The sequence below is a fragment of the Manis pentadactyla genome, chromosome 2 (assembly GCF_030020395.1).
Source record: "Manis pentadactyla isolate mManPen7 chromosome 2, mManPen7.hap1, whole genome shotgun sequence".
In the NCBI taxonomy this organism is placed as follows: Eukaryota; Metazoa; Chordata; class Mammalia; order Pholidota; family Manidae; genus Manis; species Manis pentadactyla.
Genome location: NC_080020.1, coordinates 90713081 through 90741006, shown reverse-complemented (window position 1 = coordinate 90741006; position 27926 = coordinate 90713081). Strand labels below are relative to the sequence as shown.

The 27926-nt window shown below is 36.8% G+C and overlaps 1 protein-coding gene across 6 annotated transcripts in view; it reads left to right on the top strand.

The window, feature by feature from the left end:
* The first annotated feature begins 6193 nt into the window (after positions 1-6193).
* ERBIN (erbb2 interacting protein) overlaps positions 6194-27926 on the top strand; it is a 113726-nt gene continuing 91993 nt past the window's right edge. For 5 of the 6 annotated variants that reach the window (XM_036887672.2, XM_036887675.2, XM_036887673.2 and 2 more), the window contains exon 1: positions 6204-6540. The gene's annotated coding sequence lies outside the window, so the exon portion shown is untranslated. Of the gene's footprint in view, positions 6541-27926 lie in introns of all 6 variants that reach the window. The other variant, XM_057494736.1, reaches the window with a different exon arrangement.

Here is a 27926-nt window from a genome sequence, read left to right as displayed (position 1 = left end):
TTTACAGAGAATAGACACTGAATTTAATATGTAATCTAAAGTGTTCTTCTCTAGAGCCATTAAGTCAATAGACAGTGAATATAGCTCATATTTTATTGATAATAATAATGAAATGTATTACTACTGACGTAAGAGGAAAAAAGGATAGCTTTCTTTTATATAGAGTTTATAGTGTGCTTTCATATTCATTATCTCATTTGGTGCCCATGATAACCCTATGAGGTAGATAAGACAGGGCTTATTTTTCCATTTTATAGATCATGAACTATTGCACAGAGAAATTAAATAATTTGTCCAAGGTCGCTAGCTAGTAAAGTCTAATGCTGGTGCCAGAACTTTTGTGAGTGATGACAATATTAATGAGAAAGAATTTATTGGCTAAGTATCATTACTACAGATGACAAAATACAAATATCAGTTATCTATGTGGTAGGGTGGCTAGAATAAGGTAAATGAAATAAAATACCAGGAATGAAAAGAAATATAATGTTGAAAATTATATAATACTTAAAAATTATTTCTTCTGTACATATTTATTTCTATGTAAAGAAATACAACCCTTTGGAAGGAAAGTGACATTTCTATTAACAGTTTGGTATGCTGCATAGCAAGAAATATGAAAAATACACTATATAAAGTTTTGTATAAAAACTATATAAAACAAAAAACCTCATAGGGAGTTTCTAGAGGTAGAAAGGGAGCATCTGTTTTAGAGGAAAATTGGAAGAACTAAACACTAAGGAAACTAAATCTTTTATGACTGATCTGATGGTTGACACTAATGTCATACAAACAGAAGGACTGGACAGGGAAAGCAGAATAGAGATGAACATTTAAAAATATGTCATTATTTAGGTCAGCATTTTTGAAGCAAATTTGCAATCAACTACCAGAAAACAAATTTCTTCCCAAGGGAAGTATGAGTGTTAAAGTATATCCAGAATTATTTCAGAAAATCCAACTGAGAAATCATTTTCCAAAGTCTGATTAAACCAGATTTGGGTGAGATTTATCCAGTACCCTGACTATGATATGGTCATTATCAATGAAATAGGGATGATTTACTCCTACTTTGAAGTAGGAATGATATGCTGCTTAACTAAAAAAAAAGTTTTAGGTAACAGAGTTGGCATTTTAGAACAGGGCATTTAGCTTCTTACTATACTTCAAATTATGCTTAATACCCATGTATTGGCTATTTTCATGGCATATTAGAGGCTCAACGGTTTTTTTTAAAACAAAATATTATAGGAAAAAATGTAAAGTCAAGTGCAGGCTTATGTAGGAAAATAGCAGTTTTGCAACCCAAAGAAAAATAATATTCTTAAGTGAAAAGTCTTCATTGAAGGGCACTAAGCAGCAGTATTTAACCTTTTCTTTTTTTTATGTTAAAAATGAAGAATTTATTGAATATATTTGTTACATGTGCTTTTCTGAATCATTTAGACAATTTATTGAGAGGCATATTAACTGTTTAAACATTAGACATTTAATCTTTTCTTTTGTTACGATTTAATTTAATACTATTATTTAATACTATTTATTAAATACTATTTAATACTTTAGAAAGAAGTATGCCTGTTATATGATTGAAATAGTTATTATTTTATAATGTTATTATGATTCATACCAGGGAAGATGTGAGAGGGGAAATGGATGAGAAGAAAGTAATGAAGTTGGAAATTATTAGGGTGACTATTTGCCTCAGTTGGCCCAGGACAATCCTGGCTTTACATTTGCTGTCCTTGTGTAATTATTAATGTCTGCTTTCACTCTCAAAACTGTTCTCATTGTGATGATACGCTATAAGGTCTCCTTAGAAATGATGGAAGTGTGATACACATCAGTGCAGTTTAAAGTGCACTACTAGTAATAGCTAACACTTTTGAGTCGGCCAACCTCTGAGCTGAGCACTTTGTGAACACTGTCCCATGTAGTCCTCCCAATCATCTGTGAGGCAGTTAGCATGATAGTCCCCACTCCAGCGATGAGGAAGCCCAAGTTGATAGACATTCAGCAACTTGCCCAAATAACTAAGTTTCTAATTCAAGCAGTCTTGTTTCAGAGATCACACACATAATCACCATGCATTATTTTCTCTGCACTTTAAAAAAATTCCTATGACATCTGAAAGGAATTTAGATTTTTAAATAGGCTACACAATGTTTAGGATAGAAAAAAAAGATTATCAAGCACATACTAGGGGTGAAAAAAACCTTCAAAACTTTTCATAAAGCTTTGCACAAATAGAGGTAGACTTCCCTGTGATTCAAAAAATATTACTGAAAATGTCTGAAAGGCAGAAACATTATGGGAGGGATGACTCCATTCCCAAAGTACTATAAAGTACTTAATTTTGTTTTCTGCATGTACTGCCTCTTTTGAGCCCAAGAGTCTTTTTCCCCACATACTTGCCACCCTAACCTCCTGCCCTTTCTATCCAGGGGCTAAGACGGAAGTGAAAATATGGAAGTTACTCCCTATTAAAAAGTAATGTTTTAATCATTTTGATCTAATTGATCTAATGCTTCTAGACTTTTCAAAAAATCGAACTCTATTCTAGCCCAAAGATTAATTTTTCCCAAATACTTCTGTGTAAAAACTTTGGCTTTAGGTTACCAATTCTTATTAAGTGTTTAAGAAAAGGGAGAAAAGAATGATTAACCTAAACTTTTCCTTGCCCTCTGTTCACTTTTTCTCCATAGCGTGTTCGCTGCTTGGCTGGTATAGGGAAATGACAGGGGTCCCTTTTTAAAACGGTGGACGGGCCATCTGCTGAGGCACTTTTTTCTGATGGATGCTACGTGCCTTCTCTGGCATGCTTAAGGCCTTAAGGCTTTCCTTCAGATACTTGGCTTATCTCCAGTAGACAGTAATTCCTTTTCTGAGCCTGGTCATTGGGAAGGGGAATCCCAAAGAATTCCCTGCCTTTCTCAGAGAATTATTTAGAGAATCACAATGGGGAAGATCAAGCTATACTATCAGCAAATATTTATTAGCTTACTCTCTAAGGTGGTCCTGGAGCTTAGTCAATTATTACAGAATCCCAATTAGGCAGCCTAGTTGAACTTGGGGTTTTAGTTCTCCTTTTATTAATAATTAAAACATTAAGTCCATCTTAGTTCAATTGTAGGAGGATTTTCAAATGAAATCTAATCTGTAAAGCACCGAACAGGAATACCTTGTAAAAAGAGGACAAATAGGAGTCTGGGCTGCATCTATGCTGTTCATATGAGTTAGAAATAAGTAGTCAATGATGAATAACAAAGATGAATCACCGTTTCTGATTATTGAATACACTGATCATATAGCTGTTATTTCACCCTTCTGTATGAGCATAAATGCAGAATTCCTGTAAAGATAGTTTAAAAGGGATTATTAAAGAAATACTTATCAAAAAAGGTAATACTGGTAAGTGTATCCTTTCATCCATTCTTTTAAGGCCAGTGTTTCATTCTTACAGGAGAGTAAGTAGGACTTATTTAACAACCAAATGGGGGTCACTTTATTGTCTATACTTCTCTACCTCCATATATTGCTCCAAATAATGAACCACATCTCTGTCTTCTGCCTACTCAGGATCAGCATATGTTACCTCTGTATTTCCTCCCATCACAAGCTGCTTTGGGGAAACAATCTGATGAATTAGGTAAAAACAACTAATAAAGCTTAAAAGATTACCTTTCCCAGGATTATGGCTTTGTGCTAGAGCAATAAACTACTCAAAGGGATTATACTCCACTGGCAAAATTCCAGGTGAGTTGGAGGAGCTTTGGGGCTGTAAAGACTTTTCTAGCCTAAATGGTAATCAGCCAGATCAGTCCCCAGTATGAGTTTAAGTTGAGAAAAAGGCAAGGGCCAGGACAGGTCCTCACCAAGGGCCTGGTCTTGTCCCTGTTTATTTAGGTTGGTAGTGCAGGTTAGGGTTACTTGAATTTATGCCACCTTTAAAGGGGACTTGAATCAACCTGAGACTAAAAGCAACATTGGAATCCTAGAATTCAGCACTCTCCCTCCCGCTGGCATGGGAGATACTCCATCCTGGGATGCTTTAGAAGAGTGACCCTTTCAGTTTAGGGCTATACCACTGAGTCTGGGCAGACTCAAACCAGTTTTTGAAAGCGGACTGGGGAATCTTTCTTGTGATGATTAAAAATAACTTATACAATATGCCAACTTTAGATTTTATACAATGGCTAAAATTGTTCAGGTAAAATGGATGACTAGTGTATCTGGCTGCCGTTTTGTTTCCTAGCTTCTAGCTTAATGCTCCCTTACCTCCAGTTCAGGACTCAGTAAGCCTTAAGTTAACACTTTAGAACTCTCTGTGAATCTTCAACTTTTGCTCTACGCTAAGTAACTAGCTGTGTTAATTCCAGCATTTCTGGAAGTAGTTAAAATGCTCCCACCTCTAATAGAATGTCCTGAATATCTCTGGAGTTATTTCAAGTGTTTGTCACTAGCGTACAACTCACTTTGGTAAATAATTCTTTGAGGAGCTTATGAACTCCTTCCTTTGGATGCAAGCCCAAAATCATCTGTAGGGCATACAGGTCTTTATTCAAACTTGGAAATAAATAATTATCTCTGAAATACAGATGGAAGAACTGAAGCAATGACTTCAGGGACTCAGAGACTAATTACCATCACTGTACACGGTTAAGTACAGTAGAGACTGGGGGCGGGGAATGGTTTATTCCCTATTACGTTCCTTCCCGGGGTCAGACAAGGCCGTCTTGTCTGATCACATACTTGAGGCAGTAACTGCAAAAACTGTACAACGTTATGGTTGAGGCGTTTTATGCCGTATGTGTTGACAGAATGCTACAGAGACTTTCCGCAATAAACGCAACCCCTGCCAGGTTGAATTTTTAGCGCCAGCGCAATTCAACCACTGCACCACCGAAACCGCTGAGGTTGGAAGCCTACGTCGCCTTCAGAGTGTATTCAATGTCTCCTCTAACAAAGGCACTATCTTGAGGCAATTTCGCGGGCCGTTCTCCCCCTCCCGGCGTCAGCTTGGTCTCCCCGCGGTGAGGCTGAGACTTGGAGGAGCCCCAGCTGCGTTGCTGTGCGAGCAGTCTCCGAGCAAGGGCCGGCGTGGGAAGCTCAGCCAAGCTGCCGCTGCGGTTTCTGCAAACTGAGCGTGCCATTAGAGGAAGTTGGAGGGCTGCAGTTGAAAAAGATACCTGCAGCCTTACAACCGCGGCTGGACGTGAACCCTTCGCACTGATTACTGCCTTACGAAGAAACGCAATCGGCCAGGGCCGCGGAAGCCTAGGCGCTCTCCGTCTTCCCTACTGGGCTGGGGGCAGCCGGGGCCGGCGTGCTCAGCACCCCTCTCCTCGAGCAGCTGGGGAACCGCAGGGAGACCACCACGGGCTCGGGCCGTACCCGGCCTCACGCGAGCCCCGGCCGCCGCCGGCCCCTCCTCCCGGCCCGCCGCCGCCGACGTCGGCCGCACCATCCCCGCGAGCAGTGACTGGCTCGCGCCGGCCTCCAGCCCGACTGCTGGCGGTGGAGGCAGAACCGCGGGAGGCCGCCCCGCCCCCGCCGTGGAGCCGCCGCGCGCCGCCTCTTCCCCCGTCGCCGCCGGGGCGGTGGCGCTGTTGCCGCTGCGGCCGGTGAGGCAGTAACTCCCCGCCGCCCCAACCCTTCCTCCTCCTGTCTCACCCTCCCTCCCTCCCTCCTCCCCTCGCCACCTCTCGCTCGGGTGGATGTGGCGCGGCGGCGCGGGACGCAGCCTCGGCCCCTGCCGCGGCCCCGCAAGCTCGTGAGCCGGCGCAGCCGCTGCCTGCTGCCACCCCCCGCGCTTCCCGGGGGAGCGGCCGCCGCCGCGGAGTGAAACGAGGAGGGGAGCGAAGGCACGGCGGCGGGAAAACGGCAGAGGGAGGAGAAGAGGGTTCGAGGGAAGACGGGGAGGGACGGACGGCCCGGCGAGGCGCCCGCCATCGAGCCTGCCCGGCCCCTCGGCTCCGGCTGCGGCTCGGGGCGGCCGCGGCGGCTCGGGCGAAGGGCGCGGCAGCCGCTCTCGAGACAATAACCGCGCCGCCCGGCTCTGGGGGCGGCGGCCTAGCGCGGCCAAGGCTCGCCCAGCCCCGCGGCGGCATCTTCGCCCCCGCCGGCCGGGTTCCGCCGCCGCCGGGGGTGCGGGCGGCGCGGCTTTCTGCTGACGCCCCCTCCCCCTCCGCGCCGCGCTGGTTTTCCGGGTTCCCCTGGACGGAGCTGGATCCTGCTGCTCGCCGAGGCAGGAAGTGAGTTTCGCACGGTAATTCCGGGCGGTGTCACGAGTGAAAAGTTTTTTTCGGTGGAGATCGTGGTTGGGGCTAGGAAAGTCCAGCAAAAACTCGCGGCCAGGAAGCCAGCCCGCTTCCCAGCCCCCACCTGAGCAACCTACCCTTCCTACTGCGGGAGGTCACTCCACGTCCGCTCTCACCGGAGGGAGAAACTCGGCAGGATCCTGAGTGAGTAATGGAGGGAAGTAAATCATGTCAGGCGAAGCCTTGAGAAAACTGCCCTGAGACACTGACCGACCGAAAGGTAAAGTTCACGAAAAGCGCCTAGAAGTTACAGAGTTCTTGGGCCAGGAAAGAGAGGATACCTCAGTGTTTTTCACTTTTCCTCAAGTTGCCCTAAATTCCCCTTTTCTCTTGTCGAACTGGATAGCTTTTAAGGTGCCTAACAATTGATTTCCCCCTTTCTACTACTATCTGGACTCTGGTTTAGGAGAGGTTGTTAAGAATGTGGTGGGACGAAAAGTTTTAAACAATCGCCAGAAAGAATGCCTTTGTTCAGCACAAGGTCCAGAAGTTGTAGTTTCCCGGAACATGTACAATGTATATTTTTTATTAAGTTGCTGAACCTGGCAACTTTTGTTTTGGAAGAAAGTTAGGTCGCTGCAGGGAGCGATTTGCTGTCGTCGAGATGGCTGCCTCATTTATTTATTCTGTTAGCTGTTGTTTGGGTTTTGCGTTGATCGTACATAGAAATGTTTTTAGTCCCAACCCTTACAACTGTATTTCGTGGGATTTTATAAACAAAAAGACTTAGCCATTAGTCGTTTTGCTAGGTGTGTAATATATTTCTCTAGTAACTCGTTCCTTTCAGACCTTTAGAACCGTATAATGATTGTTTGGTTAATTAATTGAAAGCAAGTATCTGCTAGATTTTTTCTTGTAACTGACCTAGTAAGAAGAAAAAGGAGGGAGGGAGGTGTTACGGATAAAGAGAGAGTTGTAATTAAGAAACAAAGATACCTGAAAGTAGTTCGATTTGTTAGGACTTCTCTGCAATTTCATAACAGTATATAGGAAGAGAAATGAAATGCTTAAAATGATTTTCATGGGAATCACCTTGATTGTGATAAACAGCTGTACTTTTTGAATAGTGTAGTATTTACATTTTTGTGTTGGCCCAAATGTTTTGGCTGGTTCTGCCTGATAAGTGTTAGGTACCTATTTGTGGGGGCAGGAATTACTGAAGCATGGGAGACATTATAAACACTTCTGAACCAATCGGCTGTCTTTACAGATCAAACAAGTTTTGGTTGCAGCAAGCAAACCGTTTCTTTACTGGTGTTTTAGTGTGCGCCTTAAGTTTGTTTTCCTCTTCAGTACTTTTGTGGTAAAGGGCCGTGAGAGACATTACCGTGCTTTTGAATAAATACTAAATACAGTATCTGTTGGTAGGTATATTTTAAATATAAATGGATATTCAGTTTGCCCATGCTACCCCAAGAAAAACAGTTGGCTTTCTTTAGAGCAAAGAAAAGATAGATTTTAAAGAGCATAATCAAATTATTTCACAGGTTATTCTTTGTTACTTCATTGAGTACATTTCAGAATGGGAATCTTTTAACTTTATTACTGTGTGTTTTATTTTTGTTCCCTGGAGCTTAGTCTGGTGGTCTTTTTTTCTTTCTCTCTTTTTAAAAAATTGTTGATAAGACTTGTAAGCTATCAAGTAATTCCTGTTAAGTCAAAGTCACTTTATCAGGAATTTAAAGTGCATAACTGATCTACTTGATGATTTTGGAACATATCATCAGGCAATGAAAAGGTTATTCTTGGGCATCTGAAAGAGCGGAACAAAATAAATGGCATTGAACTTCAGTTTCCTTATATGGCTTATACTTGGCCTTAGAGCAACAAAGCCTTAATAGAGCAAGTCTTATACAGTTATCACTTTGTGCAGATACTTCTTTGCATTAGTCAATTTTGAATATAAGAAGTATTGTAGCACTCAAAAACAACGATTTAAATTACTGTTTTTAGATGTAGTTCCTGGTTTTTTCTTTCTTGAGGAAAACAGAATGTTTACACCAGACACATTTTTAAAAGTGAGATGTACACCTTTGTAGTTAGATGTGATTCTTTTTTTCCTCTCAGCAAGGCAAAATCTACTTTGTGGCTTACTTAGAATTTTGTTAGTTTATCACTGAATTAACTTAATAAACTTTTAATGAAAATGAATTTACACTGTTGTCAAACTGTATTTTCAAAACCTTGTTTAAAATGTGGCAGTGGTTTAAAAAGGGTTAAAAAAGATGATAATCAGTTAAAGTATTTTTAAATGATTTTAGATTTTGGGTATTCTTAATATTTTGTGGGTTTTCTTAGATTAAATTGGCAAATCTAGGATACTTCTGAAGTGCTTAAATTGCGTAAAATGAACATTTAATGGCACTGTTTGTGGAAGTTACTTTGGTGTTTTTAATGGTGGTAAACATAATTCTTAACTAATTTATTAAAATATTATGAAGTCTGCCTGCTGTTTGAGATCAGGCTATTGCAAACCTCATGAATGAAAAGCTTATAAGGTTCAAATATTTATTGCGTGTTGTTTCTTAATGAAGTGATAACAGTAGAGACGTTTTATGTGTATCATTGGTAAATCTCTAAAATGCAGTTATTTTAGAGATACTGGTATTGAGCTCTTGGTAGTAAACAATACCTTACTTTAAGAAACACAAATGTAGAGAAAATCAGGTGCATAGTTCAGCATTTATTTAAAAGAATTGCTTATAGATAACATGATTTAGCGTTTAAGCTGTTTTTGGTTTAGAAATAGATTATTGCAGTGTATACAAAGTATTTGGGATCCTTCAAAATTTTAATGATGTTGGGTAGCAAAGCAGTGTTCCTGTTTGTAATTGCTACTTACCTAGATTTTCTTTAAACATAATCTTGTTGCTTGCGATTTCATTTTGACCCTGCCTTGCCCATCTATTCCTCTGTTGCATGCTTTGTTCTTTTGCGGGAACACCTGTGTCACAAAGTCCTGAAGATGTCATTCTGTTTTTCTTTCCCGACAACATAGATTGTACCCGTGTTTAGCCATTCACAGTAGATTGTTCAGTTTTTAATGCGTGCCATTTGCTCTTTCCACTTAAAATCTATATGTGAATTATGCTCTGTAATACATATTTTTGAATTTTCTAAGGAAATAAGCTCAGTACTTCTGCCTTCCACTTAACCTTTCAGTTACTCCACATTATTTGTTTTTTTCCTTCTCGGTGCCTAATCATTACTAACTCTTGAACTGCACTACATCCATTTTCCAGATATACCTTTTAGCTTTCTTCTCTTATGATTCCTAATTGTAAAAGAAATCTAGCTATTCAGCTTTCTCTTCTAACTCCTTAGGTTTCTTTTTATAGTTAGCTTTGTTTACTTCCCCTATTTTCTCCATGTTCAGCTATTATTTATTATATTTTGCCCTTCCATCTCTTCTAATCTTTTAGTCCATGTTTATCACCTAAAAAAACTGTTCAAAACATGAGTAGAAAACGTTTATTTGATCAACCCCACTTAATTCTGAATATCTCTTTTGCATTCCAACTCAATTTACATGTCAGTATTTTAACCTGATATTCATCGATATATTTTGTTTTTATTTATGTTTTTCCTTTAATATCCCCAGAATTACCTCTGTTAAGATCAGGTTGTTATATATTCTTGTGTTAAGACTCTGTAGCCTTCTATCCCTCTTATTTTATTATGCTTTTGGCCTCCTAAAACACACAAGCTTTTATCGCTGTACCTTTCTCGTCCATTTTATTCCTTTCCTTTTTGTCCTACCTCTCAAGTTCGGTGTGTTGTCCGTCAGTATCCCTAAAATTTTGAAATTGACTTCCTTACCTGTTTTTATGAAATAAGCACACTGGAATTATATTACTTTATTCTTGTCACTTCAAGTCTTGTGCCAGGTACCATTGGGTGAGGGCCTTGCCAGGCTTTATAAATGATAGTATGTAAGCCAATAGAAAAGAATATCTAAAAATTAAGTTAATAAAAGAAGACAGTGTTCATCTGGAGGTTTTCTCTCTATGATGTTAGATTTATAGAATGTAGTAGAAAAGCTAGGAAATAATCAGAAAGACATTTTAAGTAATCAAAACAGATATAATGAAGTCTGGTGACTTCGTTCATAGGGACATCCTTATTCAGAGCCCATTTACTTTAGTATATATATAGTGAGCTGTTTCCTGGCTTTTTGGTGTACTTGGAGTGAGAAAGACACATTGACAACAATTTGAACTTTTGACCTGTCACTATATAGGTCATATACAGTGAGGGAATAGATAAATGGAAAGAATACTGAATAACTTAGAAAATAGAGTAATCTCAGACAACTTGCTTTTAGGACAGAGTGCCTTATAACATTTCATTTGTTCTTAGGAAGATTCAGTCTATTAAAACGTAGTATAATTACAAGTAATAGTAATAGCCCTAGGGCAACTGTTACAAACTTTTTGGTCTTAGGAGCCCTTTATACTCTTACAAATTACTGAGGACCCCACAGAGCTTAGGTTTATAAGGGTTATATTTGTTGTATTTCCCATATTAAAAATTTTAAACAATTAGAAATAACAACAAACCATTACATGTTAACATGACATTGTTTTAATAATAAAAAAATATTTTCTGAAGCAAATCTTCAGCAAAAGGAGTGGCATTGTTGTATATTTTTTGCATTTCTCTGTGGTTGAATAGAAAACAGCTTGATTCTCATATCTGCTTCTACATTCAGTCTTACTTATTTTGGTTGAAGTAGATGAAGAAAATCCAGCATTATTCAGTTATGTGGTTGGAAAACGGAGGAGTATTTTCATAGCCTTTTTAGGTAATTGTGGAGATTCTTTGATACCACACCACAGTTTGACAAGTGTCAGTTTTTTAAAGGTTGACTACATGTTGAATCTGCAACCATATTAATGAGTTTTTCATTTCTTGTTACCTGAAAATTCATTGGTTTATCTTGCACTTAAATGAATATTTTATCTGTTTATGATTTTGTTGCACAATGTATTTAGTAGTTTGGGAAACTGGTTGATTGAGTTAACACAGTTTCCCCAAATTTGACACATTTGATTATGCAGTAGTGAACAAAAGCAAAAAAAAAAGAAAGTTAGTATCACTAATCTCATCAGAAAAATCTTCACTGTTGTGAAGCTGTCCAGTTCAGAGTATCAGATACAAGTTTTCCATGATTCTACATTTTAACTTTGAAATTCAAATATTGATCATTGGTAACAAATACTGTTGGTGTTTTACCTTTGAAGTTACAGGCTGACTTTTTTTTTTTTCATTTTAAGAAAATGTCTACCAAATTACTGTCTCTATAACCAGTTTGTCATTCTTTCAAGTCAAAATGTGTTTCATGAAAAAAAGGCTAGTTTAGTACATAACTCACAGTAATTACACTTGTGCTTTTCCTCCAGATTGCCATTCCTTCACCAAGAATATGAAAAAGATGCATTAAAGAGTTGAGATTTAATAAAATTATTTTTTACTGCATCATTCAAGATATCCTTACGTGAAAGTGGCATTTAAAGAGAAAGCTGGGACTATGTAGTGGTGCTGGTGTAGATTAACACCACTGCTTTTGTTTGTGCTGAGGTGCTAGCAGTTTTACCCACAACTGCTTTTGCACCATTGCTGTTCTTGTGATGGGAAAGGGCAAATGATTATGAAAATAGTTTTGACCTTGAAGATTCTTGAAAGTGTCTCAGGACTAAAGGCCCATGGAACATACTTTGAGAACTTAGGTGAGGTTTATGGAACTTTTGTCACTTCCTATCTATGACTTTTTTTTTTTTTTTTTTGTCTTCTGGTATTAAATTAGGAAATTCCTGAGATTTAATCTTTTAACTCACCACTTTGGGCTTCAGTGCTTTTCAATTACTTCTTCTGGGGAGAAGAGGAGGAGGACAGAAACTCTTGCTTTTTCATAGGAGTTGATTTAAATTTTTTAGTTGTATTTTTGGTCTACGTGTAACCTCTTGAATATCTGATACAATTTTTACATTGTCTTCTGTTTTCTCTATTAACAGTATAGAAAATTTGATCTTACTATACTTGGTATATCCATTATGCTTTTGATTTTCCCTCAAATGATAGATTTATCATTGTTTAAATTTAATGTTATGGTCCAGATTTTACTATATTGGTCATTTTAAGTGTTTTTCCCCAGCCCAAATTAATCTTTGTTCTGGCTTTGGTATATGTAGCTAATGGGTTTCTTCTTAGGGTATGTGGGTAGCTTGCTGTCTTACACATTTCCTGCCCCTCAGGGGATAGTGTTCCCCTATTTTCACAGCTATACTCCCCAAGTGTCAGATCTTCCGCAGTCCGGAGAGCTGTGCCGGACTCCTTCCCCATGCAGCTGTCTCACTGTGCTTTCAGTATCGGGCTGACTGCCCGGGACACACTTCTCCCACTTCTTCTTGCTTAGAACATTTATCCTTTTTGGAGATGCCGCTTTATGCTTGTCTTGTGTATCTGTTCCTCAGTTGTGTTGGGTTTTGTTGTTATCTCTCTCCACCCAGCTTTGTATTCTGTACCTCCCCACGCCTTCCCCTGCCCAGGTTTTTCAGTTACAGATTTTTTTGTAATTTTTTTCTGTATTTTGAAGCTTGTAACAATGACAAATATTCAGAAAAGTTGGAAGTGTAGCACAAAGAACTTTTTGATAGTATGTTGCCCACCTGATTCCCCATCACCCCTGAATACTTTAATATTTACTTCCTACAAACAAGGGCATTCTCCTACACAATGACATATAAGTAATGATCAAAATTAGGAAGTTAACAAGAACACATTACTAACATCTACATCTGATCCATTGTCCCAATGTCTTTTAGAGCATAAAGATCCAGTTTAGAATCATGCATTACATTTCGTTGTCATGTCTCTTTAAATCTCCTTTAATCTGGACATCTGTCTTTCAGGCCTTGACACTTTTGAAGATTACAGATCTAGTTATTTTGTAGAATACCCCTTAATTTATGTGTCTTCTATATTTTTATGATTGGATCTTTGATTAAAATTTTCACAATCAGGTTTATATTTTTATGATTAGGTCTTTGACATGGTTATCATGAAGTGATGCTGTGTTCTCACTGCATCTTATCAGGTAGCAGGCAGTTTCAGTTGTCTCATTACTGATGTCATTTATTATATGATTACGGTTTTAACTGCCAGACACCTCCTATGTCAAGGAAATCTTCATTTATAATTAATAAATAGTTGTGAAATAGGTACTTTGAAACTGTAAATATTTTGTTCTTTATCAGCTTTTGATTTATGCATTTTTATATCTACATATATTCATGGTTATTATATTCATTGAGTCATAATCCATTGTCATTTATTTTGATGCTCAAATTGTTTTGATTTGGCTTGTGAGAACTCCTTCCAGATGGCTTCTTTTCTTTTCTTTTTGACATAACTCTCCCTAATTGAATTTAGCACAATACCTTCAGACTTTCACCAGTTATTTTAATGTTAAATGGTACATAGAAACCAAGATCTGTGCACTTCTTGTGCTCATTGCTCCTGGCATGTAACTGCTCCCAGGTCTTTATAATCTAGAAAGCTAGGGGATATTTTTGTGCACACACATGTACACATTAACATTTACATCTGTATTTATTTCAGTAAATACAGAATGGTTTTGCAGTGATAATTCCAATTCTAATCCAGCACTACAGGTTCATTCTAGTGTTTTTCCTTTCCGTTTTGTAACTTTCTGATAGAAGTAGCTTTGTTTCTGTTCTTTTTTGGTGAGGGAGATGAGGTAAACATTTGTTCAGGCAGACATTTTCAGCCAAAAGTCTGTGTGTACTGTTAATTTCCAAAGTGTTTCTAAGGATGGGATAAAATTCTAAAATGTAACATATGGTAAAATACACTAAGGCGAAACATTCATTCCTCAGTAATCACAGGTTATTGTGTAAAAGATAGATGGAAAGGATCAGTACTTTAATGTCTATGTTGACTAAGTTGCTGTGGAGGTAATTGGAGCTTGATTTTAGTATGAGTACAGTGATTTTGATGCAACTGTGTTTTCCCATATTAAGGTTATTTTGTATGATCCCGAAGTTTGGTGCATGTATTTAGCTTCCTGATAATGGTGTCCTTGGAATTTCAAACCTTAGACCAATTCTAGAATCTTGGGGGGTGGGGTGAGATGAGGTTGTTTTGTTTGTTTAGGGCCAGTACAAGAAACCTGTAATATAAAAATGAATCTTCTTGCCAAGGCTGTCGTCCAGCCTAGAATAAGTTGGTTTCACTTCCCCTTCCCTGGAGATTTTGGAAGCGAATTAAGAGGCATCTTTTTGTTACTAGAATTTAGATTGACTCTCCGACTTCTAGGAAAAGATAAGGATCCTGGCAGCAGCAACTGGATTCTTTGGGTGCCCTGTTGATCTCTGGGGACATCAGAAGATTTTGTTTATTGTCCTGGGGCTAACTGCAGAATGGCAGAGACTGTGTGCTAGATGCAGTTGGATGTGTCAGAGATACCTGATAATCAACATAGCATCCTGTCTGCTCTTTCTTTTGAAAACCATTCCCAAGCCAGATAGTCTGGGAGTCATTTTCTTTATCTTCTTGACCTTTGTTATTGAAATCAATACTATTTCTATCAATTCTTATCTTTTAAGTATCTATAGAGTGACATAGTTAGTGTAGGCTAGGAAGGCTGAGTTAAAGTACAAGTAGTAAAGGAGCTTTGATAGGCAAAGGGATAACACAATTACCTTGATTTTTTTTTATTATAAAAATTCAAATACAGAAATTTATGATAGAGAAGTTGAAAATTTTCCATAATCCCAACTCCCAGAGTTACTCTTATCAGTGTATTGCGTATTTTTCTGAACATTTATATATATATTCTGACATATCAGTGCTTATGTATCTGCATATAAAGTACTGTCAAATAAAAATTGGGAGATATATTTTATTTGTATGGAAGAGGGGATATAGTAGGTATGTAAACATTAATTAGGATTGTTACAAGGTTGTTATATATAAAAGTTCTATAGAATATAGGTTTATTTTTGCAATCTTGGCACATGATTTTTTACACTATTATATAAATCTTTTGTGGTAGATAAATATCCAAAGTGCATTTGCCATGTGTAGTTAAAATTGATAGTAGCCTCAAATTTCCTCTGAAGAAATTTTATATCAGTTTACCCTTCCACCAGTTAATATGTGAGTGCCTTCCTGTTCTTTCTTGAACAGACTGGGTATTAGCTGTCTTAAAATACTTGTGCAAATCTGACATAGGCAATGTAATATAGTATAGGAGATAGTGTGGGTTTAGTTCTAGACTACTTGAGTAAAGCGGAAATTGCAAAAGTGAGTGAAATGAATTTTTTTATTTCCCAGTATATATAAAAGTTATGTTTACACTGTATTGTAGTCTATTAAGTGTGCAATAGCATTGTCTAAAAAAAATGTCAGTACCTTAATTAAAAAGTACTTTATTGCCAAAAATGCTAACCATCAACTGAGCTTTCAGTTCTGTTGTAATATTTTTTGCTAGCAGAGGGTCTTTCCTCAATGTTGATTGACTATTGACTGATTACAAGGTGGTGGTTGCTGAAGGGTGTGGGGGGTGGGTAACTGTGGCAATTTCTTAAAATAAGACAACAGTGAAGTTTGTCACATTGACGGACTCTTCCTTTCATAAGTTCTTTGTAGCATGTGATGCGGTTTGACAGCATTTTACCAACAGTAGGACTTCTTTCAAGATTGGAGTCAATCCTCTGAAACCCTTCTGCTGCTGCTTCAGTTAAGTTTATGTAATATTCTAAATCTAAACTCTTTGTTTTCATTTCAACATCTTCACAGCATCTTCACCAGGAGTAGATTTATCGCATAATACCACTTTCTTTGCTTAACAACTTCTCATCTGTTCAACTTTTATCATCAGATTGCAGCAATTCAGCCACACCTTCAGGATCCACTTTTAATTCTAGTTTTACTGTTTCCACCACATCTGCAGTTACTTCCTGAACTGAAGTCTTGAAACCCTCAAAGTCATCTAGAAGGGCTGGAGTCAGCTTCTTTCAAATTCCTGTTAATGTTGATGTTTTGACCTCACCCCATGAATTGTGAATGTCTTAATGGTATCTAGAATGGCAAATATTCCTTCCCAGAAAGTTTTTGGTTTACTTGCTCAGACCCATCAGAGGAATTACTGTCTATGGCAGCTATAGCATCATGTAATGTATTTCTTAAGTAATAAGACTTAAAAGTAAAAATGACTCCTTGATCCAGGGGCTGCAGAATGGATGTTGTATGTTGGCATGCATGAAAACAACAGGGTTTTCATTGTGCATCTGCATGAGAGCTCTTGGGTTAGCAGAAATTGTCACTAAACAGTAATATTTTGAAAGGAATCCTTTTTTCTGAGTAGTAGGCTTGAGGAGTGGCCTTCATCTGTTCATGTTGTAAACAGATGTGCTGTTATCTAGGCTTTGTTCCATTTATAGAGCACAGGCAGAGTAGATTTAGCATCATTCTTAAGTGTTCTAGGATTTTCAGAATAGTCCATGAACATGTGCTTCAACTTAAAGCCACCAGCTGTGTTAGCACCTATTAAGAGAGTCATCCTGTATTTTGAAGCTTAGAATCATGCATTGACCTCTTTCTAGCCATGGAAGGCCTAGATGACATTTTCTTCCAATATAATGTTGTTTTGACCACATTGAAAATCTGTTGTGTATGTAGCCACCTTCATTAATGATCTCAGCCAAATCTTCTGCAAAAGTTGCTGCAGCTTCTACGCCAGCACTAGTTAGTTGCTTTTTCACCTTGCACTGTTATGTTATGGAGATGGCTTCTTTCCTTATACTTCATGAATCAAATTCTGCTAGCTTCAAACCTTTTTTTCTGCAGCTTCCTCACCTTTCTCAGTGTTCATAGAATTAAAGAGAATTAGGGCTTTGCTCTGGATTAGGCTTTGATTTAGGGGAATATTGTGGTTGATTTGATTGATCTTCTATTCATATCAGTAAAATTTTCTCCATATCATTTATGAGGCTGTTTTGCCTTATCATTTGTTTGATAACAATTTTTAGTTTCCTTTGAGAACTTTTCCTTTGCACTGACCATATGGCTAACCATTTGGCACAAAAGATCTTGCTTTTGTCCTGTCTCAGCATTTGAAAGTCTCCTTCACTAAGCTTAATCATTTCTAGCTTTTGATTTGAAGTGAGCTGTTCGACTCTTCCTTTTACTTGAACATTGAATACTTAACGCCAATTAGTATCCCTAGAGTGGTCTCTAATTTCAGTATTGTGTTTCAGGAACTAGGGAAGCCTGATGAGAGGGGAAAGAAACTGGGGACAGCCTATGGGTGGACCAGTCAGAACACACACCATACTTATTCACTGTTTGCCATTTTATATGGGTGTGGTCCATGGCACCCCAAAACAATTACAAAAGTAACATCAAAGATCACTGATCACAGATCACCATAACAAGTATAATAGTAATAAAAAGGTTTGAAATATTGTGAGAATAACCAAAATACAACAGAGGCACGAAGTGAACAAATGATGTTGGAGAAACAGTGTCAATAGACTTGGTCAACACAGGGTTGCTGCAAACTTTCCATTCGTAAAAAAAAAGCAGTATCTGTGAAGCACAATAAAGCGAAGTGTAATAAAACAAGGTATGCCTGTATGTAAACACATATATATATGGGCTTTGGAGTCAGATTGGTTGGATTTAAATCTATTGATTGTGATGTTGACAAGATAAATGTAAGAATTCTTTTAGGAATATTACGTATTTGTGTGCTTTTGTGCTCTACGTGGGTTTAATTGGTTTGCTGCATGTATATGCTTTGGTTATGGTGCTTGTCAAGTAGAAGTTTAAATTTTAATGCAGCCAAATTAGTCTTTATGCACTTTTGGGTTTAATATTCTTAGAAAGGATTTGTGCCAACATTATAAAAATGATAGCATAAGTTTTCTTATTTTAGATTAAGGAGTGAAATAATCATCTAGATATTTTTCTTTCTAGATTTTTAACCATTTGTTGAATAACTCATTTTTTAACATCTAAAATCCTATATCAAATAGTAAATTCCCAAATATGCTTAGTCTATGTCAAGATTTTATCTTTGTTTTTTGTTATGATAATACTGTGCTATCTTGACACTCCTTCATCCCCCCTATCCCCCCCACCCCCAGGCCAATAATAGTATGCTTAATAACTGGGAGTTTTGGTTTATGACTCTACGTTTAAAAGAATTTTCTGGGTGGACTTGAATCATTCTTGTTAAGTTCTTAAAGTATTCTTGTTGGTATGTGGATTGAGAATGCTTTGGATTTGTAGATTTAGGAAGTAATTGATTTTTTTTTTTTGGTATCATTAATCTACAATTACATGAGGAACATTATGTTTACTAGGTTACCCCCTTCACCAAGTCCCCCCCACAACCCCCATTACAGTCACTGTCCATCAGCGTAGTAAGATGCTGTAGTAATTGATATTTTTATAAGAGCGTATCTCTATAGGAAGATGTGTTCCATTTATTTAGTAGTTTATGTCCTTTAGTGGAGTTTTATTATTTTGTTTTTGCATATCTATGTTTCTTATTAGCATCCATATTTCTTGTTATTAAGAAATGTGTATATTTTCTGTTAAGTTTATTTTCAAAGCCATAATCGAGTAAGGCTGAGAGCTGCTGCTGTTATGAATGTGGCCAGTTCATTAGTTGTATTCTCTGAATGTTTAAATAGAGGAAGAAGATTGATTTTTTATATGTTTATTATAGACTACATTCTACTGAAGATTTTTTAAAATTGCTGATTTTTTAGATGATATGCATGGATCTTCTAGGTATATAGTTACAGATACATTAGTAATAGTACCTTTTAGTTTTAATTGATCATAAATATATTGACTAACTTGTATATTCAAATAATTTTATAATTTAATATGCATTCTAGTAAGTACTTAACAACCCATCTCTTTAATGACAAAATTTTTCCTTTCATTGCTTGAAATCATCCTCCAACATTAGGATAGCAGTCTGATTAATTGAATCTTAATAAGGGGATAGGGAATAATTATTGCTGCCCAGGAACTTCCTCTTAATCCTACTGCACTTGCTTCCTCTAGCATGTCTGGCTGTGGGAATGGGAAAGGGAAAAAGAAAATTTGTTAAATTGACTAGTTTGTTAGAGAAGCAAGAATCCTTGGGTTGATTTAAGTAGAAGTTGATCCCTTCTACTAATATTTTGCTCCTTAACTGTCTCTTGAAGGTGTCTTTGTGTTGAGAATGGCTTCTGGAACCTTGTTGTTCCTTAGCTGCTTGGTTATCTCTGAGAAAAATAATACTAATTATAAACATTATTCTTGAACTGTATGTGATGCACAGTAATAATTACATATATCATTAAAATATCAATAAAGTCCTTTGTTTGATTATAATAGTATACTCTCTGCTTACATAGTTTATACATTTAATAAATGTTTCCCAAAAGATCTTTGCCACTATCTACATCCTCAGGGTTTTGTTTTGTTTGTTTTTGTCAATTAATTTCACTGACCTTGATCTTATCCTAACTTATATTTAATAGATAATTTGGTGTAAATCAAAGATATGTTCCCCAGAATGCCGATGTTTTCTTCATAGTTAATGGATTTTATTACTGAAAGTGACTAATGTGGTAATAGTCTAGTGTAGGTAAACACCCTTGCTTTTCTTTTTAATTAACAGAAGAGGAAATTATTGGCCCAGAGGGGGAAGTGAATTCGTAGAGGTCATTTAGTTTGTTAGTGACATAAATGAGATTAGAAAAATAAACCCAGATTTCCTGACTCTGCTGGTTTTCCCTTAATACCAGCATTTTCCTAGGTATGTTTTGAAGTATACAATTTCTTTAGAATAGAATAGCCCCTTTTTAAAAATATACCTGATGTTTATTTTATTTTGTGCCTTTCAGTTCTCATCTCCCCCAACCCCCAACTTTATTGAGATATAGCTGATGTAAGTTTAAGGTGTACAGTGTGTTGATTTGATACACATATATTGCAATATGATTACCACTTTTGGGTTAGCTACCACCTGCATCATATCACTTAGCTACCTTTTCTTTTTTGTGGTGAGAACATTTAAGATCTACTGTCTTAGCAACTTTAAAGTATATAATCCAGTGTTGTTAACTGTAATTAGTCACAATGCTGTGTATTAAATCTCCAGAACTATACTTTTTTTTCTAGAACTGTTAACTGGAAGCTAGAATAGCACCTTTTTATATTTTAATATTTTAATTTTTAATTATTTTAATAGGTGTTAAAGAAAAAAACCTCTGGGTTCACATAAATGAAGAAACCTTGGGTTAATACACTTTTCTTTCTCTTTGGCAGGTGCCAATTTGTTGTAGATGATTGTTTTTAATTTTAGAAATACCTGGAATATATAGCTCAGCTCACAAAAAAATGTTAGCATCAATATTTGAGCCACAAATTTCCATGAAAAGATTTGTCCTAAAGCAGTATGTAATTTGTAACCTCAGATTTTTAAAAATAGACTCTATTTTTTTAGTATTTTCAGTTTTACAGAAAAATGGAGGAGAAAGTATACAGTTCCCATTTACTCTACTAACTACCACCCCCAACCATTCCCCTGTTATTAACTGTGGTACATTTGTTACAGTTGGCAAGCTAATCTTGATAATTAACTCACAGTTTACATTATGGGTTTGCTCTTTGTGGTGTACGTTCTTTGGGTTTTGACAAATGTATAAGGACATGTATCCTCCATTGTTGCTAATAATAGCAGCATGTATTCAGTGGTGGTAGTTTTGGATAAGTGAAATTAATGACAGTAGTGTTAAAGGAATGGGAGGAAGGATTTGGGAGTGTTGTGTCAGGTACTTGTATTACTACTTGAGAAGATCAAATTACTTTTTTACTGGCACATCTATAGGAATAATGTTACATAAATGGTAAAATTACCTATGTTAAATGTTTGAAAACTGATTTTTAAGGAAGTGATAAACTTTGGGTCATGTCCACAGTTTCTGGAAAATTAAAATTTAAATGTCAACCTGTTTCTTTTCTGAAACAAACAAATTTTTTAGTCATTATTCTGCAACTCCTCCTCAACCTTTTTCTACACATTTTACTCATCCTGAAAGCTCAACTCAAGTGCCATTGTTTCTACTGAAGTGTTCTCAGATATTTAAGAAGTTTTCCCTTCTTTGAACTTACAACTTAAAAACAAACTTTACTTGTGGTAAAACACATAAAATTTGACTGTCACAGTCATTTCTAGCCATACAGTTCAGTGGTCCTAAGTGTGTATTGTTGTGCATCCATCACCACCATCTCCAGAGCTCTTTGCATCCTGGAGAACTGCAGCTCTCTGCATGAAACAGTGACTCCTCATTCCTTACGCCTTCCTCCCAGCTACCGGCAGCTACCATTCCACTTTCTGTCTGTATGATTTTGACTATTTTAAGTGTCTCATATAAATGGAATCATAATATTGGTCTTTTTGTATCTGACTTACTTTACTTAGTAATAATGTCCTCAAAGCTCATCCGTGTTGTAGTATGGATGAATATGCCCCTTTTTACGGTGAATTTGTATATTCCACATTTTGCTTAACTATTCATGGGTTGCTTCTACATTTTAGTTTTTGTGAATAATGCTGCATGGGTGTACACATATCTCCCTGAGGTCCTGCTTTTAGTTATTTTGGGTATATACCCAGATATAGAGTTGCTGGGTCATATGCTAATTTTATTTTATTTTACTTTATATTAATATTTTCTTTATTGAAGTACAGTATATATACAGTATTATATTGGTTTTAGCTATACAACACAGTGGTTCAGCAGTTACCCATATTATTGAATCCTCACCCCCAGTGTCAACATAGGAAGAAGTTCCACAGTTATTAACTGTGTTCTCCATGCTGCACTACCATCCCTATGACCAACTTACAATATGATTGAGAATTTTGGGCCTCCCTACCCACCCACCCCAGCTGATAATTTTATTTTTAATTTCTTAAAAAATTGCTGTATTGTTTTCCACAGTAGTTGTACTATTTCACATGGTTCCAGCTACAGTGCACAAGGGTCTGATTTCAGCACTTCCTCACCAACCTCATTTGTCTGGTGTGTTTTGTTTGTTTTTGGGTAGTAGCCATCCTAATGGGAGTGATGTGGTATCTTATTGTAGTTTTGATTTACGTTTCCCTAATGACAGTGATACTGAACATCGTTTCATGCGCTTATTGGCCATACATACTTTTATGTACCTTCTTTGTGTATCTTTGGAGAAATGTCTATTCAAGCCCTTTACACATTTTTGAGTCAGATTGTTTTGTTGAGATTTAGGAGTTCTCTGTATTCTGGATATTAATATATTATCAGATACATATTATGCAAATATCTTCTCCCATTTATATAGGTTGCCTTTTTACTCATGCTAGTGACTTGGTGCACAAATTTTTATATGAAATCTAGGATATCTTAATTTTTCCATCGTTGCCCCTGCTTTAGGTGTCATAGCCAAAAATTCATTGCCAAATCCAATGTCATGGAACTGTTGCCCATGTTTTCTTCTAAGAGTTTTAGTTTGGATTGATAATGTTTAAAAATGCTTAGCTATTTAATTTAAAACTTAAATACATAAATTTTTGGTAGTTTTCTAATTCTTAGATATTTTGGTTAGCCAAATTTTTTCTTTTTTAAATAAAAGTGCTAGCATTCTTTTCTCCTTCCCCAGTTTATAAGTGTTTCACTTCAGGCTTCTCTTTGGAATTAAACCTATTATTTAGAGATAATTGTGGATTCACATGCAGTCTTAAGAAATACTTCAGTGAGATTTCTACTTTTTACCTGTGTTCCCTTTGAGGCAACATCTTGCAGAATTACAGTATATCACCAGGATATTGAAATTGACAGTCAAAATAACAGAGTAGTTCCATCATCACAAGAATCCACATTGCCCTTTTATTACTACTATGCTCATCTCCCTCCCTTTTTGTCTTTTCAAAACTGTATATATTGAATCATATAGTACATAACTTTGGGGGTTGGCTTTTGTCAATTCCCTGGAAATTCATCAAAGTTTGCTTACAGTAATAGTTCATTTATTGTTATTGGTTAGTGGTGCTTCACAGTATGGATGTACTACCAGTTTATTTAACTGTTTCATATTGAAGGATATCTAAGTTGTGTCCAGTTTTTTGGCTCCTATGAATAAAGCTGCTGTGAGCATTCATGTACAGGTTTTTGTATGAAGATAAGTTCCCATTTTTCTGGGATAAATGGCTAAGAGTATAATTGCTGTGTTGTATAGTTTAGTTTTATAAGAAACTGTCAGTATTTTCCAAAGTGGCCATGCCAGTTTGCATTCTCACTGTAGTATATGAGAGATCCAGTTTTTCCACATCCTTCCCAGGATTTGGTGGTGTAACTGCTGCTATGTTTTCTTTTTGTTTTTCATTTTAGCCTTATGTATGTATGTATATATGTATGTGTGGTATGTAGTGCTGTCTTGTTATACTTTTACTTTGCGTTTCCCTAGTGGCTAATGATGTTGAACATCTTTTATGTGCTTATTTACTGTCTATATATTTTCAGTGCAATATCTGTTCATGTCTTTTGCCCATTTTCTAATATTTTTTTGTTGAGTTTGAGAGTTGTTTATATATTCTAAATACTGATCTACTGATCCTTTCTTTGATGTGTAGTTTGTAAATATCTTCTTCCATACTATAGCTCATCTTTTCATTCTTTTAATAGTATTCTTTTACAGTACAATAGTTTTTAATTTCATGAGGTTCTATTTATCAGTCTTTCTCAATGGATTATGCTTTTAAGTCTAAGACTCTGCCTATTCCTCTATCCTGAAAATTTTCTCCTATGTATTTCTCTGAACTTTTTGTTGTTTTACATTTCACTCTGTTATCCATTTTCAGTTAATTTTTGTATAAAATGTGAGGTTCGGGACAAGGTTCTTTTTTTTGGCCTGTGGATGGTCACTTGCCCCAGCACCATTTATTCTCTTTTCTTTTCATTTTTCTCTTTTCTTCTGTTTCCTCTCCTCTCCTCTCCTCTCCCTTCCCCTCTCCTCCCCTCCCCTCCCCTCCCCTTCTTTCCTTCTTTTCTTAAGGTATCCTTGATATACCATCTTATGAAGGTTTCACATGAACAACATTGTGGTTTCAACATTCACCCATGTTATCAAGTCCTCACCCCCCACCATTGCAGTCACTGTCTATCAGTGTAATAGGATGCTAGCAAAACATTACTTGTCTTCTCTGCCCCAGCACCATTTCCTTAAAAGGCTTCATTCTTCCTCTGTTTTATTGGTTTGCATCTTGATTGAAAATCAGTTGGAAATATTTATGTATGTAGGTTTTTTTTTTAATGGAAAGAAAGGTAGTACAAAATAGACAATAAAAAAAAATAACATGCAGTTCCACCTGCTTGAGGTAATATTATTAATATTTTGTTGTGTTTCTTTCTACCCTTAAGCTTGTGTTATATGCATGAGGTTATATACTTTTTTTTTTGGTATCATTAATCTACAATTACATGAGCAACATCATCAAGTCCCCCCCACATACCCCATTACAGTCACTGTCCATCAGCATAGCAAGATGCTATGTAATCACTACCTGTCTTCTCTGTGTTGTACAGCCCTCCCTGTGCCCCCCACCCACACATTATGTCTGCTGATGGTAATGCTCCTTTTCCCCCCTTGTTCCTTCCCTTCCCACCCATCCTCCCCAGTCCCTTTCCCTTTGTTAACTGTTAGTCCATTCTTCGGTTCTGTGAGTCTGCTGCTGTTTTGTTCCTTCAGTTTTTCCTTTGTTCTTATACTCCACATATGAGTGAAATCATGTGATACTTGTCTTTTTCTGCCTGGCTTATTTCACTGAGCATAATACCCTCTAGCTCCATCCATGTTGTTTCAAATGGTAGGATTTGTTTTCTTCTTATGGCTGAATAATATTCCATTGTGTATATGGACCACATCTTCTTTATCCATTCATCTACTGATGGACATTTAGGTTGCTTCCATTTACTGGCTATTATAAATAGTGCTGTGATAAGCATAGGGGTGCATCTGTCTTTTTCAAACTGGGCTCCTGCATTCTTAGGGTACATTCCAAGAAGTGAAATTCCTGGGTCAAATGGTATGTCTATTTTGGGCTTTCTGAGGGACCTTCATACTGCTTTCCACAATGGTTGAACTAATTTACATTCCCACCAGCAGTGTAGGAGGGTTCCCCTTTCTCCACAACCTCGCCAACATTAGTTGTTGTTTGTCTTTTGGATGGTAGCAATCCTTACTGGTGTGAGGTGATATCTCATTGTGGTTTTAATTTGCATTTCTCTGATGACTAGTGATATGGAGCATCTTTTCATGTGTCTGTTGGCCATCTGAATTTCTTCTTTGGAGAAGTGTCTGTTCAGCTCCTCTGCCCATTTTTTAATTGGATTATTTGCTTTTTGTTTGTTGAGGTGTATGAGCTCTTTATATATTTTGGATGTCAACCCTTTATCAGATATGTCATTTATGAATATATTCTCCCATACTGTAGGATGTCTTTTTGTTCTATTGATGATGTCCTTTGCTATACAGAAGCTTTTCAGTTTAATGTAGTCCCACTTGTTGAATTTTGCTTTTGTTTTCCTTCCCCGGGGGGATATGTTCATGAAGAAGTTGCTTATGTTTATGTCCAAGAGATTTTGCCTTTGGGGCAAAAATCTGTGGGGTCTGTTGTGATTTTTCCTTTCTTATTTCTGATTATGTTGATGTGTGTAAATTCTCTTTTTCTCTTAGTAAGTCTGGCTATAGGTTTATCTGTTTTCTTTATTTTCTCATAGAACCAGCTCTTGGTTTCATTGATTTTTTCTATTGCTTTATTCTTCTCAATTTTATTTATTTCTTCTTTGATCTTTATTATGTCCCTCCTTCTGCTAACCTTGGGCCTCATTTGTTCTTTTTTTCCAATTTCAATAATTGTGACTTCAGACTATTCATTTGGGATTGTTCTTCCTTCTTTAAATAGACCTGGATTGTAATATACTTTCCTCTTATAACTGCCTTTGCCGCGTCCCGCAGAAGTTGGGGCTTTGTGCTGTTGTTGTCATTTGTCTACATGTATTGCTTGATCTCTATTTTAATTTGGTCACTGATCCATTGATCATTTAGGAACAGGTTTTTAAGCGTCCGTGTTTGTGAGTCTTTTTGTTTTCTTTGTACAATTTATTTCTAGTTTTATACCTTTGTGATCTGAGAAGTTGGTAGAATTTCAGTCTTTCTGAATTTACTGAGGTTCTTTTTTGTGGCCTAATATGTGATCTATTCTGAAAAATGTTCCAAGTGCACTTGAGAAGAATGTGTATCCTGCTGCTTTTGGGTGTAGAGTTCTGTAGATGTCTGTTAAGTCCATCTGTTCTAGTATGTTGTTCAGTGCCTCTGTGTCCTTACTTATTTTCTGTCTGGTGGATCTGTTCTTTGGACTGAGTGGTGTGTTGAAGTCTCCTGAAATGAATGCATTGCCTTCTATTTCCTCCTTTAATTCTGTTAGTATTTGTTTCACATATGTCGGTGCTCCTTTATTGGGTGCATATATATTTGTAATGGTTATATCCTCTTGTTGGACTGACCCCTTTATCATTATGTAATGTCTTTCTTTATCTCTTGTTACTTTCTTTGTTTTGAAGTCTATTTTGTCTGATACAAGTACTGTAACACCTGTTTTTTTCTCCCTATTGTTTGTGTGAAATATGTTTTTCCATCCCTTCTCTTTTAGTCTGTGTGTATCTTTGGTTTTAAAGTGAGTTTCTTGTAAGCAGCGTATAAATGGGTATTGCTTTTTTATCCATTCTATTACTCTGTGTCATTTGATTGGTGCATTCAGTCCATTTACATTTAGGGTGATTATTGATAGATATATACTTATTGCCATTGCAGGCTTTAGATTCATCATTACCAAAGGCTCAAGGGTAGCTTCTTCACTATCTAATCATCTAACTTAACTGTCTTATTAAGCTATTATAAACACAGTGATGATTCTTCATTTTGCTACCTTCTTATTCTTCTTCCTCCATTCTTTATATGTTAGGTGTTTTATTCTGTACTCTTTTGTGTTTCATTTGACTGTTTTTGTGGATAGTAGATTTCATTTTTTACTTTTAGTTAGTATTTGGTTGGTCTGCTATCTTTGGTGTGATTTTATTTTCTCTGGTGACATCTATTTAGCCTTAGGAGTGCTTCCATCTAGAGCAGTCCCTTTAAAATACCCTGTAGAGGTGGTTTGTTGGAGGCAAATTCCCTCAACTTTTGCTTATCTGGAAATTGTTTAATCCCTTCTTCAAATTTAAATGATAATCATGCTGGATATAGTATTCTTGGTTCAAGGCCCTTCTGTTTCATTGAATTATATATATCATGCCATTCTCTTGTGGCCTGTAAGGTTTCTCTTGAGAAGTCTGATGATAGCCTGATGGGTTTTCTTTTGTAGGTAATCTTTTTCTCTTTCTGTCTGCCTTTAATACTCTGTTCTTGTCTTTGATCTTTGCCATTTTAATTACTGTATGTCTTTGTGTTGTCTTCCCTGGGTTCCTTGTGTTCTGAGAT